Raw genomic sequence first — 17,069 nt, 5'->3', positions numbered from 1 at the left:
GCTAACGTCAAGAAAGCAGCAGCGTCGATGTGAATGGACATGCACAGCTTGGAAGAAAACCTTGGCGGCAATAACAGAGCACTTCTTAGGGAATCCTGTATCCCCAGAGCTCTTGAGGGGACAGAGGACAAGATGCGTGGAAAACAGGGATGGTGGCAGCTCTAATTCAAAAAGTGATGCTGAAGCATCAGGTTCTGAAAACAAACAAGTCTCAGGAGTGCCGTGACCAGTCTATTTCACCTGTATGTTCCTTTTTTGTATGCACTCAAGACAAATATATGCTAAAATGATTTATAAATAAGTTTAAAAGAACTCTCTCAATAAATATAAAAATTCTCACCCATAAGAAAGCATGGCATCATAGTGGTTGGTAGCTTTTCCTTTCATAGTGGTTGGTGTATAAAATAACATCAGGGGCCGGGCACGGTGGCTCACGCCTGTAATCCTAGCTCTCTGGGAGGCCAAGGCGGGCGGATTGCTCGAGGTCAGGAGTTCGAAACCAGCCTGAGCAAGAGCGAGACCCCGTCTCTACTATAAATAGAAAGAAATTAATTGGCCAACTAATATATATAGAAAAAAATTAGCCGGGTATGGTGGCACATGCCTGTAGTTCCGGCTACTCGGGAGGCTGAGGCAGGAGAATTGCTTGAGCCCAGGAGTTTGAGGTTGCTGTGAGCTAGGCTGATGCCACGGCACTCACTCTAGCCTGGGCAACAAGTGAGACCCTGTCTCAAAAAAAAAAAACAAAAACAAAAAACATCAGGGCTCAGTGAAAAGCCGTTGTGATTGCGGCACACAACTTGGAGCCAAAATGTGGGGCTCAAATCTCAACTTCGCTGCGTTTTAGGAATGTGATTTAGGTTTACTCTTTGTTTTGGGTTTCTCAGGTGAAAAACAATAATGACAATGCTTCCCTCGTAGGCTGTTGTAAGGATTAAATGAGAAAATATATGTAAAGTCCTTAGCACAAGGTCTGACACACAGCAGCCAGTGAATAACTGTTAATACTTTTATTGAAACGGATGGAAACACAAATAGAAACTTTAAAATCCACTATCATATGTGAGATTTTAAATGCACATCTCTTGAAATTGACAGAGATCAGGAAGATAAAAATAAACAAAGCTCTTGAAAAACACAGAGACAAACTTCATATAATAGATAATAAGTCTTTTTAGCCATCAGAGAATATACATTATTTTCAACCATATGTAGCACAATCACAAAAATTTGTGATAGGTTAGCCATAAGGAAATTGTCAACAAATTGTCCCAAATAGAAATCATTGTATAGGTCATACTTACTGATCACAGCACAATAAAATTAAGAATTGGCAACAGAAGATAACATATTATATAAACACTCAGAAGTGATAATCTGGAAGTAAATGTACAAAGATGCATATACCAGGTTTATTGCTAGTAATAGAAAAAAATCCAATCAGCCTAAATCTCCGTCATTAGGGGAATGGTTACAACCATGGTACATCCACACTGTGCAATGCCACGCAGCAATCAAAAAGAACAAGGTAAGACTTAAATGTATACGCATGGAATGAGGTCCAAGACATCTTGATAAGTGAAAAAATAGTTTGAAGAGCAATGATACACTGTACGATTTTTGTTAATAAACACAAAATGAAATTACATTTTCTCATGAAATGAAATCCATTTCCTACCTACAAACACACATGTGCATGAGAGCGCACATGTGCACACACACATCACAAATGTAACATACTAGGAGAGCTGTAAAGGGAAATCCTGGGATATCACATCAACGTGGTAACAGTGATTACTCTGGGAAGGGGCTGGCATTCAGGGTTGTTTGGTTAAGGAAGGCTTTCTTATCACCTGCATTGTTAGACATTCTTGTCCTAAAGATACATGCATACATTACTGATATCATTTTAAAGCATTTAAATAGTAATCAATTAAAAATCATTTAAATAATTATTTAAATCATTAAATAACTTCATAATAAAAAGTGAGAAAAGAAAGTTTTGCATACCACTGTCCAATGAAGAATAAACAGGTTTGCTTTTTATTCTTCCCTCCTTTCCTTGCTAATTCTTCATCTTTATCATCCTCTACCAATGTTTCCAGAATATCAGGAACTTGGCATGGCCACCCACAATTTCCATAGCATGTCTAGTCTCCCTTTGTCTATGACCTTCAAGTCTCCCAGGTGACTGCCAATGGTCCTTACCTCCTGGAGCCACACTCTTGTGCAGTCCTTCCCATGCTGAATCAGGGCTAAAAGGCATTGCAGTGCCCTTCTTGCTTCTTGGATGGCTTGTGCTGGGGGGAAGCCACATAGAGAGGCCCTAAGGCTTCCTACCAGCAGCCGGCACCAACTCAACAGCCATGTGAGGGGCTGCCTTGGCAGTGGATCCTCCCACCACAGTCAAGCCTTCAGATGATGGCTGTCCAGGCTGATGACTGATTGCAGCCTCCTAAGAGACCCCGTCTTGGTCCATTTTGTGCTGCTATAACAGAATACCATAGACTGAGTAATTTGGGCTAATTTCTAGAGCAGAAATTTATTTGCTCGCAGTTCTGGAATCTGGGAAGTCCAAGATCAAGGGCTCTTCATCTGGCAAGGGCCTTCTTGCTGCATTATCCCATGATGGAAGGGCAAAGGCGGAAAGAGTGAGAGAGAGAAAGACAGACTCCAAACTTGCCCTTTTATGATGAACTCCACCTGCTCCTGGACCCCTCTGGGGACACGAGGCTGCTCTCCACCCTCGGCAGCCAGTGGCCTAGGACTGCCTGGAGGGGTGGTTGGGGCTCAAAGCCCATGCCTCTTCCTTTCCCTGTCCCCTCCATAAACCACATGCCCTGAACCCCTGACTTGTTTCTGCTTCTGTGGACCCCAGCCCAGCACATCCATTCTGGTTACTCCAATCCCCTGGGGCAGGGAAGGGGAACTGGCATGTTTGGCACCTCCTGAAGGAATGCACAGTGTTGGGGCTCCATGGATTTCACAGACGGGGTAGACACCATTTAGATTCTAACCGGCCCCTTGACTGAACCCAAGTTTTACAGAACAAATCCTTTTAATTAAGGATTAACAAATAAAGGCTTTGTTCTGTGAAGTTTGGATTCAGTCAAAAGGCCACACTCAAGGATCCAGAAGACCACATGTGGCCTCAAGGCCACAGGTTCCACACTCCTGGTTAGACTGTGGCTGCATCTACTTGGAAATGCCACTGGAACAGGATGACAGATGAGTCTGTGGCCTCCCTAGTGTGCAAGGCAGCTTACCTGCAGGGGGTGATTTGATCGAAGGTGGTCGATTGGTGGCTGGATAGAGGGATGCAACCCAAACATGAAGCTGGAAAACAGAGTGGGATGATCGTTCAAGCCCATGGGGCACCGTGGAATGCTTAATCTGCCAAAGAGAAATTTAGAAGATGACAAAATGGCTAACAACATTTCAATGCTAACAACTTTAGGGCCACATGCTGAAGTCTCCCCAGCAGAGACAGGAGAATCCTTCATAAGACTGTGGTCCACATCACCAACTGGAGCTCCATCAAGACTCCTGGAGACCTGTTTACTGGAAGCATGTTCAAAGTGTGGTGCTGGCCTATCTCTGAGGGTGCTTGCCTGCTGAGCCTGTGCTTGGGTCTGGCCACTGTAGCAGAATTTAGACCCCAAGATCAGCAACTTGGCCCTTGGTGGCTGTTCAAGCCTGTAGAAAGTGACACACTCTTTCCATAGCCTTTTCACTGCCCAGTGGTTGGCAGTTTGAACTCAATGGTGCTCTCAAACTATTCCATCTCTGCAGGCCTAAATCTAATGTAGAAGTTACTGAGTTATAGGAAATTTTCAAGATTTTTGTCTAAGCAAAATGTCCCAACCTGCCTTTGTACATGAGGAAGCTGTCAGCACACATGCCTAGCTTGCTGTCCACACCTTCAAAGTCCTTAGCATCATGTAGGTCAACACCATACATGGGAAATGTCTTTGCTTCATCTATGAACTGATGATCAGCTTATACTGGAGACAAGCCCCTGTGGTTTTTGTACAACTCTGCCACCACCTCTTCCAGCTCCTTAGTCTGTATGGGGGCAAACTGGTATTCACTGAGGTCAGCACTGCCAGGAACTTCTGGTTCATACTCTCGAAGTTCAGTCCGCAGTGTGTAGGATCCCAGCAGGGCATGAAACACAAAGGAGCAGGGCAGGTGGCCAGAGGGAATGTCCTGCTAGAGAGGAAAGCACAAGTATCTGGTGATAACCTCAGTCAATTGAAAAGGGTCAGGAGGATAAAACTTCACATTAAAAGTGAACAGCCAGGGAACATTTTGCAGTTGTCTGGTTTTTTTTGTGGGATCTAGCCAGTTTTTTTTCCTCAGGGTTTTCCTGAAACATAAGTCCAAAGTGATTTTTCTCCAAGAGATTGAGGTATTCACACACTTTGTCAAATAACACTTGTCCCTTATCAGCTATATATAGCAGTCACAGCTATATTTGGTGCCATCTAAGAGGATCACTTTACACTGGACAGTTTTGGTCTTCTTGGTGGCTTTTTTTGAGAGGCCCTTTCTGCTTTTATCTAATTGGTCTGCACCTTCTTGGTCTCTCGTTTTGCTGCTGCTCCTTCTGATTTGTCTTTCCTTATTTCCTTTACCTTCTCCTCTTCTCTCTCCTTACTTACTAATTCAGCAGGCTGCCTCTTGGCTCTGCTCATGGAAGGTTATTCTTCCTTGACTTCACCCTTACTCTCCAGTTGCTTCCTCTGAGCAACTTCTTCAGCATCACCCTTGGCCTCTTTTCTTCTGGAAAGGGTTCCTCTTTATCTAAGACCTGTTCTTCCGCAACTGCATGGGTAGGCTCTTTTTTATCTCCTCCATCTTTGGCCACTAGTAAGTGACTTTTGTTTCTTTAGCTATGGGGTTATGAAGTGAGAAATGTCCCTTCCCTTAGATGTCTCCTTCTGTCTCTTCTGGTAGTGTACACTACTTTGGTTTTAAGCTGCAGGAGATGGCTGGGAACCTTTCTCCTCAGGATCAGATGGCTGATTCTGTTGGTTTGCTACACTTTAGGTTGCTCCTTGGTTACATCTGCTAATTTGTCAGAGTCCTTCTTCACTTCAGATGCAGAGCCTAGTTTAGTAGTTATGGTTACAGCTTGTGCAGGCCCAAGATGTCATTGGAAGGTGGAGAAGTGCATGGACCCCAGAAAGTTGTCTGCTGCTAGACAAACCTTCAAAGCAGCCCTTCCTGTGAAGTCACTCTCTGCAGCTCACCTCCTTGTTCTGGAATTCCAGGCAGGCTCTCTAGTTGTGCTCTGGGTGATGGCAGAACCCAGCATGGAGAGAAGACAAGCTGGCCTTGATGCCCTGACCCCAGTGCTCCTGATGCTCTCCATGGAGCTCCTTGCAGTTCTTCTGCCAATGGAGGGAGTGGGGTTGCAGAAACAAATTGTGTGGGTGGCTGGCATGACCAACATTTTCTTGTCCATCCACTGGGGCCAAGTCCAGTAAGGGGCTTCTCCTTGCCTGCCCCTTCCCAGGTGGCCCAGGGGCTCAGCCCACACAACCTGACAATGGGCATCTACAGAAAACCTGCCATTCATTGCACACTGCTCAGCTGCAGCTCCCTCTTGTGCACCTGCTGAGTCCTTCCTTGCCTTCTGCTGTCATGCCCAGGGGGTTTTGAGGTGGCACTGGCCACAGGTGGCCCCAGCTACCACAAATGCAGCCACATAGATTTGCAAGGTGCAAAGCGAAGGCCGTGGAGTCCATGGAGGTAGTGGAGACGTGACGTCATCAGGTTGAGCTCCAGGCATGAAAAATCGAGACCATTTTTTGACAGTTGCTATGGTTTGAGTACGTCCCCTCAAAAATTCAGGTGTTTAAACTTAATAGTCAATGTGATAGTATTAAGAGTTGGGGACTTTAAGAGGTGATTTGGTGATGAGGGCTTCTCCCCTTGTGAATGGGATTAGGTTCCCTTATAAAAAGGCTTGATAGAGTTTGTCCCTTTCTGCCCTTCCACCTTCCACCACGTGAGGCCAGAGCATCCTTCTCTTCCAGAGGATGCAGTGTTTGAGGCACCATCTTGGAGGCAGAAACTGGGCCCTCACCAGACCGTGGATCTGCCAGTGCCTTGATCTTAGACTTCCCAGCCTGCAGGATGGTGAGAAATCAACTTTTGTCCTTTGTAAATTCCCCAGTCTTAGGTATTTTGTTATAGCAGCACGAAGTAGACTAAGACAAGAGTCCTTCATAGAAGAAGATCAAGAACTGCATCACTAGTCAAGAGGCCATCTCTTTTTTTCCTCCCATAACTTTCTCTTACTAGAAAGGGGCCAAATCCTGAGAAGGTAAGAATGGGGAAAGAGAAAGAACCACCAGGGAGTATTCTGGTTTGTAGCTCCCAGTGTCATTCTATTGATTTGCAACCTCTTCCTTTCCTTACACACCGGCTAACGAAGGAATGTCCAAGGGAACCAGAAGCTGTCCACTGAGCCCGCCTTTGTTCCTGAGCTTCTGACAGGTGTAAGGAGGTGGAGGGCAACACTGAACCATGAGTTGGACCAAGTAGGATGAATTTGTGATACTGCCTACCTGGAATTGTAGGTTCTCAAGGTGTAAAATTCAATCTTTCTATGCTCACTCACTCTTTGGTTTAATACATTAATCAAATCTTGTCTTTATTTAAAATGCTGATGTTTTCTTCCTCATGGAGTTTTTTGGTATTAATTTTGATTTTAACAATTATTTAAGAATTTTAGGATTTTAAGAATAATTTTAAAAATTATTGCTATTATTGAAACTATTATATGTTTTGATTACTGCTTCATTCTAGCACCTCATTCTAGTACTGGCACTGGCTTAAGCAAGTTTGAATGAGGGTGTAAAGAAGGAAGGAAGGAAGAGAGAACAAATGCCATGCTCTAATTGAACTCTCAGGATCCTGTTCCTTTTGTTTTAAAAAAATTGTTTTCTTCTTACCTCTTTAATTTTTCAGACTCCCTGGTCCTTGAAAAAGATGTCTGATTTCAACATTTCCAAATTAATCATATAAAAGCTGTGCTTTATTCTTCACATCTACTAAACCTATACAATAGGTATTATTTTCCTCATTTTGTATGTGAAGTAAACAGAGATGGAGAGAGCTTAAATGACTTGCTAAGGACGTACAGCTGGTGGAGTGGATGAATCGATATTTCTGCCAAACCAGACCTCAGAACCTGTGGGGAAAATGCTACCTCTGCCTTCTGAGTGGTGGGTGAGCCACTGTGGTAGAGCCTTGGAGAAATCGTCGTCGGAGACAGAAGATATTTGCATCATGATGTCATAGAGGTGGTGGGGCCCCATGGAAACAGAACCAAACAAAGAGACTGGAGCTCTGGACTCTGGGCTGGGACCCAGGAGAGATGGAGTGCAAGGTGCCCCAGAGGAGGTCACTGGGCCATTCCAGACTTGCGCTGGGGTGGTCCTTCTCTGTCTGTGGAGGATCCCAGAAATGAACACAAAGAATGGAATTAACATTGAGGCTTTGGTCAGTCCTGTAGGGTGAGTCGGCTGGGCCTCCTGTGACTTTGAGCATCCATCAGCTCAGTGACCTAGCTGGGAACAAGTTTGGACCAGACCACAAAGCCATAACAAGGCTGGAGATGAGGAACCCCAGGCCCCTGAGCAGGGACAGGTCATCTGTGGCTGGTCTGTGTGACCAGAGCAGACTCAGAAACTCAGGTTTCGGGCAGGTGGACTAGGCTGCCTACTCTGCTTGTTCAGAGACGCTGGGCTCTGGACCTCATTTCCCAGAAGAGATGGAAGCCTGGGCCAGTCATCTCCCCTCCACGAAATGCCTGCCTCGGGCCTGATCGAGGAATAGGACAGTACCAGAGGAGGTGAGAAGGGGTTATATTCTGTATATATTTTAAAAGTGGAGCTGGCAAGATTTGCTGACTTTCTGGATGGGATAGCAAGAATAAGGGATCAAGGATAACTCTAGGGTATTTGGGGCTGAATAATTGGAAGAGAAGGAACATTAACCAAGATAGGAAGGTCAAGAGAGGAGTAGAGTCATGTGCTGCATGATAATGTTTTAGTCCATGTTGGACCACAGGTATGGTAGTGGTCCCATGGGATTATAATGGGGCCAAAAAATCACTATCCCCTTGTGATGTCATAGCCACCATAAAGTGGTACCACAGCACATGACTTTCCTATGTTTAGATGTGTCTAGATTCATGAATACTTACCATTGTGTTACTGTTGCCTACAGGATTCAGGACAGTAACATACTGTACAGATGTGGCCTAGGAGCAGTAGGCTGTACCATATGGCTAGACCACCTAGCTCTGTGTGAGTGCACTCTGATGTTTGCACAGTGATGAAATCACCTAACACATTTCTCAGAACTTATCCCTATCTTTAAGCAATGCGTGACTATACATTCATGGACGTAAGATTGGGTATTTTGTTTGGAACGTGATAATTTGGAAATTTGGAAATGTCTGTTAGATATACAAGTGGAAATATTGAGTATCCTGTTCAGGGGAGATGTCTTGGCTAGAATCTCAAATTGAGTATTTTTATTATATAGCTCTTTTGTAATACTCTCTTAATGTACTTAGACAAATCAGCTGTTTTTCCTTTATCCTGTTGTATTTTGCTTAAAAGTTTTCCGACCCCTAGATTATAAATGTTAGCCTTTATTTTTCTGTAGAATTTTTTTTTTTTTGAGGCAGAGTCTTGCTGTGTCACCCTGGCTGGAGTGCAGTGCTGTTCATCACAGCTCACTACAGCCTCTAACTCCTGGGCTCAAGCAATGCTCCTGCCTCAGCCTCCTGAATGGTCTACCATACCCAGCTTTTCTGTAGAACCTTATGGGGAATTTTTAAAAATACATTTACTTCAACCTGTTTGGAATATCTACTGTAAAGTGTGGTGAATCAATGCTAACTGTAAAATTTCTGCTTTGAAGACTATTAAAGATTTAGTCATGGCAAAAACAAAAGTAAAAACAAACAAACAAAAAACAGAGTGAAGGAGACTCACGGTGGCTCAGGGGATATGGGCCACTAGCAATCTGGGGCTAAGGGGATATGCAGCTGGGATAAAACCGCCATAGCTAACTGTTTCTAGTTGGTCTCAGGAAATTCTGTCATAGTGAGGGAGGGGAGAAGTGGGGGGAGGAGCCAAGACCAGTGCCATCCTTCGAGTTACTGCCTCAGACGACCAGGGCTTCATCCCCACGGGCAGCCCTGGTGACCCTGGAGAGTGAGAACATACTCGAGGGGGTGTCCCACCTGGTGGCCAGGCGGCTGGAGCAGCCTCAGGCCTCTCCCTGCCCTCGTGGGTGGAGGGCTGTTTCCGGGGGCACTCACTGTCTGGCACTCCCAGCTGCCATGGGAGCTCCCAGGCCAGACAAAATCCCATTTGCAGGTGTTTGCAGGAATCGCTGTCAGCGCCCACAGGTGTGTGGCACAGGTAGGGCTGAGCCAGACAGCGCCTGTGCGGCAAATGTTACCGGCATAGTGCTGAGTGCTCCACCCACCTTGATTCCTTCCACACACTAAATACACACTAAAACCATTTCCATTTTACAGATGAGGAAACTGACCAAGCCGGCCAAGTTCATTGCCCAGGGGTCGCACGGCTACCAAGGTGCAGGGGGATCTGAGCCTGGAGTCGCCGGGCCCAGAGCTCTTGTCTTACCACCACCGAGCTGCTTGGCATTTAAATCAGAGCGGCCCTTGTGTTACGAAGGCAAGGGCAGGCCCCAACCTCTGTGCACTGTGGCTGCAGACAGTGCGTCCCGGGGCTCATGCGGCTGTGCTCCATGCTGACCCAACCTCCCTTCCAGCCCCAGCCCCTTTCTAAGCCCACTCTTGGGCAGCAGGCAGATGCAGACTGGGTACTCCCCACATCTGGTGCCAGCAGGCCTTGGGGATACTCACTTCACTCCACAAATTGCTGCGAATCTCCACTTGGGGGGAGAGGCAGGTGACCAATTCGAATTCACGTCTATACATCTATACGGGAGTGTAACGAAATTCCCCATCTAGCAACCTTCCACCCGACCAGAGAAAGGGGAGGCCACGGAAGGGTTAAACACTTTATTTAGATGGCTTTGCTTGTTCTGGAGAATTAATGGAAGATAAGCTAAAAGTTCATTTATAAGAGTATTAAAGGATAATTATGATGGAGTAAGTGCAGAGGGTCAGGAGGCATTATGATGAACAGACTTATAACACAGCCAGGAAAATAGGCTGAATAGATTCAATAATGCAGGACCCGACATTCCACCCCCAGATCCTGCTATATGTGAAAATCCACCCCTCCCAACTCTCTCTCTCCCTTTTCTATTTTAATTAAAAGTAAAGCAATTCCATCTTTGGTTAGGTCATCTGTGAACTTATAAATTGATCCCAGGAACTTAGACTTGGAGGCAGATCCAAACGGGCAACCTTTTAATAGCAACAAAATAAAAAAAAAAAAAAAAGATTTTGTAGAAAATCTGCTTCAATCAGATTAGATGGAAAGTGGGTAAAGCTGATTACAATCCTACTAAAGACAGTATTTGGGCAGTATTTGTTCTAAAACAATAGCATTAATTCTTCTTTAACAAGTATTCTCTGGAGCAAAATCAATTAATGGGAACTCAGTTTCAGCTCACAGCCGAACACCACGCGGCATGTGAGGAAGAAAAGGTGTGAGCCGTGATCAGGGTTGGAAGGAGCCTGAGGTCCTGAAGTTGTGGGTTAGAGCTGAGCATGTTTTTGCCTTTAAAAAAAACCCAACAGCTTAATTGAGGTATAATTCACCTGCCATAAAATTCACCCTTCGTAAGTGTTCAGTGGTTTTCAATAAGGGAGGCGGCCTTGTCACAGGTGACCCTCGGGCAATATTTGGAGGTTCTGGACCCTGACTCTGATGAAACGGTGGGACTTTGCTGTGACTTTCAGTGAATGAGCCTGTGTCTGCACCAGTGGGGGAGGGGCACAGCTGGACCAGGACGACTTGTCACCTTGTCACCTGGTTGCAATGTCTTTTCCTAGAGGTCAAGTGGCAGCCCTCAGGTCCCACCCAGTTTCCAGGAGTGTTTCATTTGGCCCCAAATGTGCTAAAACAAAACTTCAAACTACATTGAAAACTAGGTAGATTTCACATAAAAATCTGGATTTCTGCTCTTTAATGAGAGATCAGAAAGCTACAGTCTCCAGGCCTTTATTCCCATGTGGCTGTGATGAGCTTGTTCGCAGAGGAGCGTGGCCCTCTTAGCAGAGGTTGTGTGAGCCCCAGTTCACCCCAGCTCCCACCACTCCATAAGGTGCCCACAATGAGGCTGTATGTCTGCACCTGGGCACTTATCTGCCTAGCAGGGCAGGAATGTTTCCTTGCACTCTTGCTTCTCTCAAAATCAGGTAAAACAGTGATAGCTCATGAGGGCCCCGTGGTCAGTCTCACACTCTCTTCGTGTTGCTCTTTTAATGTCACTTCCCTGGTCCCTGTGCAATTTACTGTTTATCTATCTATCTACCACCTTTTTAATTAAAAAATGGGTCCAAATTTGATTGTTTCACGTCAAACTTGCTTTTGTGACAACCTAAGAAACTGGCAAACAACCACCACTAATTGAGCACTAAACATACTATTTAGATTTAGCAAATGGAAACTCCACAGACGTGGAACTTCCTGTGTAAAATGTGAGAACCCCAGCAATTTCAGAGAGAAGTTCTCTGGTGTGGCTGGGAGATGCACCACCATCACCTCAAGGTGGGACGAGTGGCCAGCAGGGCCTGGGGCTCCCTCTGCCTCAGTAGCAGAATTGCCCCCTTGCTCCTCCAGGGCAGCCTGTCTCCGATGACTGACTGAGGTGGGGTACAGGGGCCCAGGCTTTGACCCACTGCGGGACACCCTTGGGCCATCTTTGCTCTAGAGCTCTGACCTCTGGTTGGCTGAGGCATCCTCAGTCTGCATCAGACGTTACCTCTCCCCTGCCTAATCCTGCTGCCTGCCCCGTCTTTTACAGGGGTTTACCCCAAGAAACATCTTTACCTGAAACTCCATCTCAGAATCCACTTTCAGAGAAGAGCCCAACCTATGGCATATGGGTTGCTGCCCGAAGACCGGAAATAAGATCATATCCTGTGCTTGTTCCTAACAGCTAAGAGAAACAAATCCTTTATTTGCTCCATAACTTTTAATTCCAAATGTACAGAATAATTGAGCCATACAAGTAATACTTTTATTAATAACTATTTGGATTCATCACTTGATAACATTTTGCCACATTTGCTGTCTCTCTTTCTCTCTCTAATACTTCAGCATATATTTTCCAAGAACAGGAACATTCTATAGGACCCCAATACGATTGCTGAACAGATATTATAATATTGCCTATTATTCAGTCCACATTTAGATTTCATAAATTATCTCAAGAATGTCCTTGGTAATGATTTTTTTTTGACAATCCAGGATTTAGGCAAGGATCATGCATTTCACTCAGTTGTCTGTGGTGTCTACTTTAGAATCTGCAATCCTTGCCTCACACATTTAGAGAATTCTAGTGATGTTCAGCCTGGCGTTACCTGTGTCATTACTAAGGTTTATGTATTTTGATACTGATGACAAATCTGTCAGATGAGTGGAATGATTTCCATTTTCCTCTCTGCTTTCTCTGTTCTCTTTCTGGAATTCCTGTTATTGGGTGGTGGAAATATTTGGTCTGATCCTCTAATTTTCCTACTGTTTCTCTCTGATTTTCTACCTATTTCTGTCTCCTTTCTGGAGCGAGATTTCCTCATTTTTATGTTCCCAACCCTTGCATTGAGTTTTAAACTTAAGCTATCATGTTTTCAGATGACAAGAGGGTTTTTTTTGTTGTTCTCTTTGTTCCTTTTTATAGTGCCCCTAATGTTAGAATAATATTCATACATAAATCAAATTTTTCTTTATCCATTTAGCTGTAAATTGACATTTAGGGTGTTTTCCATATGACTATTTGTGCATAGTGCTGCAATGAACATGGAAGTGCAGACAACTCTTTGAGATACTAACTTCATTTCCTTTTAATATATATCCAGAAGTGGGATTGCTGTATCATATGATAGTTCTATTTTTATATACCTACTTTATTTGTAGTTACCATGTGGATTGCATTAAACATACTAAAATTATAACACTCTGATTTAAATTTATAGCAACTTAACTTGAATATCATATAAAAACTCTGCTCCTTTACAGCTGTCCCCTTCCCTTTTGATTGTTGATGTTGCAAAATTATATCTTTATACACTGTGTGCCCCAAAACATAAATTAATAATCATCTTACATGTATTATCCTCTTGAATTATGTAGAAATCAATGTGTGGGGTTACAAACCAAAGTTATTATGATATTAGCTTTTAGATCAATAATTGTTTTTTATAAAAATATATTCGTCTCTTAAATCACATAGAAAAAAAGTTGAGTTCAAACTATTATCAAAATAATACTTTTATAATTGCCCATGTGTTTACCTTTATTGAGATTTTTTTTTGTAGAGATTCAATTTATTGTCTAGTGACCTTTCATCTCACCCAGCAGACTCCCTTGAGCATTTGTTGCAGGGCAGGTCTAGTGGTAATGAGCTCCATTGGCATTTGTTTATCTGGTAATATTTTAATTTTCTCTCACTCTTGAAGGACAGTTTTGTCAGATATTGGATTCTTGGTTCACAATTTTCTTCTTTCTAGCACTTTGAATATATCAGTCTGCCCTCTTTTGACCTCCAAAGTTTCTGTTGAGAAATCTGCTGATAATTCTATTAAGAATTCTGCTGTGTGATGACTCACTATTCTCTTGCTGCTTTCAATATTCTCTTTTTGTCTTTTAAAAGCTTTAATGTCTTGGTGTGGGTCTCTTTGAGTTCATGTTCCTTGGAGTTTGTTGAGCTTCCTGGATATTTATATTTATGTCTTTCACCAAATTTGGGAAATTTTCAGTAATTATTTCTTCAGATAATCTCCCTTTCTCTCTCTACTCTCTTTCTTGGATTTCCACAATGCGTATATTGGTCCTCTTGATGGTGTACCATAGGCCTTTTAGGCTTTGTTCAATTTTCTTCAATCTTTTCTTTTTCTATTTCTTAGATTTGATAATTTCCATTGTTCTTTCTTCAAGTTCGCTGATTACTTCTTCTGCTTGCTCAAATCTGCTTTTTAATCCCTCTAGTAAGTTTTTCATTTCAGTTATTATAATTTTCAGCTCTAGAATTTCTTTTTGGTTTCTTTTTAGGTTTTCTATTTCTTTACTGATATTTCCACTTCATTTATACATCATTTTCTTGATTTCTTCACATCTTCATTTAGTTCTTTGAGCATATTTAGGACAGTTATTTTAAAGGTTTTGTCTGATAGATCTGCCATTGGGTCTTTTTAGGACAATTTCTGTTGATTTATATTTTTCCTATGAATTGACCATACTTTTGTTTCTTTGTATGCCTTGTGATTTTTTTGTTGAAAACTGGACATTTGAATCTAATAATATGGATAACTCTGGAAATCAGATTCTCCCCCTTCCCCAGGGTTTGCTGCTTTTTAAATGTTTAAATGGTTTTTCAGTTTTATTTTTGCTAGTTGTAGACTGTCTCTGTGCCAAGGATCTGCCCAAGATATAAATTCAAATTATATTCTGGTCTTTTTCTGAGCCTGTGCCTTTCCCTGGACATACATGGTTACTTTCTCATTTTCACCTTATATGCTATTGCTTCTGAATGTCTTAGTCTTTAACATCTGGATCCCAAAAGGGGAAAAATAGAAAAATGAAGGGTGGGCAGGTATCAGTCCTTTAAATCCCCAGAAGATGAGGGGCTTGCAACAGTGAAGGGAGGTGCAACAACAACAGCCTCCTACATTTTTGTTTGCACCTTTGTGATTAGTAGCAGCAATCAATGATGACAGCACAGATCGACATTTGGAAAACAGGGTCCTTTGTGCCCACTCTGGCTCCTGAAAGCTATGTGTAAGCTGCTTTAGTAACATTGCCTGCCAGAGGGCTGAGGGGTAGAGGATTGGTAGCTGCTACTGTGCTAAAAGCTAAAATGCACTGAAATTAACTGCAATTAACCACCCAAGTCTTTCCCTGGAATTTACAAGCTGCCAATGGACTCCAGAGTTCCAGAATAGTAACATCAGGCAGATTCTGCTAATGCAATTGTTACCTAGGTGGGGAGACAGATTCCTGGTGCTTTCTACTCCGTCATTTTCCCAGAATCCTCCTCCATCCCTTTACTTTTAACATAATTGTATCCTTAAAGTGGGTTCTTGTAGACAACATATATTTGGGATTTTAAAAAATCCATTCTGACAACCTCTGTTTCTTAATTGCTATATTTAGGCCATTCACATTTACAGTGATTATTGATATAGTTGGTTTAATACTTACCATGTTTGTAACTATTGTCTATTCATTACACTTGTTATTTATTTTTCTCCTTTGATTTTAATTGAGCATTTTATGATTCCATTTTCTCTCCTCCTTCAGCATATCAATCACAGTTAAAATGTTTTTTTAGTGGTTGCAATGTACATTTGCAAATCTAAGTTCATTATCAAATAATGCTATACTGCTTAATAGGTATTGGAAGTGCCTTATAACAGAGTATTCCCGATTCCTCCCTCTCATTCTTTAAAACACCATTGTCATTCATTTCACTAATCTGTATACTCTAATCCCCCAATGTATTACTATGGTTACTTTGAACAAAGAGCTATCTATTAGCTCAATTAAAAATAAGAAAAATAAAATATTTTGTTTTAACTTTATTTGATCCTTTCCTGATGCTCTCTCCTTCTGTATGTAGCTCCAAGTTTCTGTCTGATGTCATTTTCCTTCTTGCTGAAGAACTTCTAACATTTCTTGCAAAGCAGTTCTGCTAACAATGAATTTCCTGGCTTTGTTTGAGAAAGTCTTTATTTCTCCTTCACTTTTGATGGATATTTCACTAGATAAAGAATTCTAGGTTGGCATTTTTCTCTTTTAACACTTTAAATATTTCATTTCACTTGCTTACATAATTTCTGATGAGAAGTCCAGCATAATTTTTAACTTTGTTCCTCAATAGGAAAGGGGTTTTCCCCAGGCTCCTTTCAAGATTTTCACTTTGTCTTTGGTTTTCTGAGGTTTGAATATGATATGCCTAGGTGTGGATTTTTTGGTATTTATTCTGTTTGGTATTCATTAAGATTCCTGGGTCTGTGATTTGGTGTATTACAATATTACTTTAAATATTTCTTCTGCTTTGTTCTCTTTTTCTTTTCTCTCTGGCATTCCAATTACATGTATGTTATGCCTTTGAAATTGTCCACAGTTCTTGGATATTCTATCCTTTTTTTTTCATCCTTCTTTCTTTTTGCATTTTCATTTTGAGAAGTTTCCACTGACATAACTTCACACTCACTGATTCTTTCTTTGGCCATGTCCAGTCTATGGATGAGCTGATGAAAAAAGGCATTCTTCATTTCTGTTACAGTATTTTTGATTTCTAGAATTTCCTTTTGGTTCTTTCTTACAATTTCCATCTCTCTGCCTACATGACCCATCTTTTCTTGCATGTTGTCTACTTTTTCCATTGGAGTCCTTAACATATCAATCATAGTTATTTTAAATTCCTGGTCTGATAATTCCAAAATCTTTTCCATATCTGAGTCTGGTTCTGGTACTTGCTTTGTCTCTTCAGACTATGCTTTATTCTTGCTTTACAGGATACTTTGTAATTTTTTAAAAGCTGGACATTGTGTATTGGACAGTAGGAATTGAGGTAAATTGTCTTTTAGTGTGAGTTTTTTTGTTGAAAAAAATCTGGCTAGTAATTGAGCTGAGTTTAATGTCTGATGCAAGTGTCAGAGGTTTCGGTTTTCTCTACTCTTCTTGTTTTTCCTCCCATAGTGTCTTGGGTTCCCCTAGAAACTCCTTCCTACATGGAGTCTGTGTCTTGCAGTTTTCTGAGCTGTAATCTCCTCTTGTTCTGGAGCCCTGTTGAAGTGGTGGTAAGATATTAGAGAGGGGAAGTGCTCTATAATCTTATGATTATACCTCCATATTTTGTTCCATTGTGTTTAT

The 17,069-nt window shown here is 42.3% G+C and overlaps 1 pseudogene; it reads right to left on the bottom strand.

The window, feature by feature from the left end:
* Window positions 1–3,437: 3,437 nt before the first annotated feature.
* On the bottom strand, window positions 3,438–5,753 carry LOC105860637 (band 4.1-like protein 2 pseudogene; annotated as a pseudogene).
* Window positions 5,754–17,069: the final 11,316 nt, after the last annotated feature.

The sequence above is a fragment of the Microcebus murinus genome, chromosome 16 (genome assembly GCF_040939455.1).
Source record: "Microcebus murinus isolate Inina chromosome 16, M.murinus_Inina_mat1.0, whole genome shotgun sequence".
Classification (NCBI taxonomy): Eukaryota; Metazoa; Chordata; class Mammalia; order Primates; family Cheirogaleidae; genus Microcebus; species Microcebus murinus.
The sequence above is the reverse complement of the archived record's forward strand: the minus strand, read 5'-3'. Positions and strand labels throughout refer to the sequence as shown.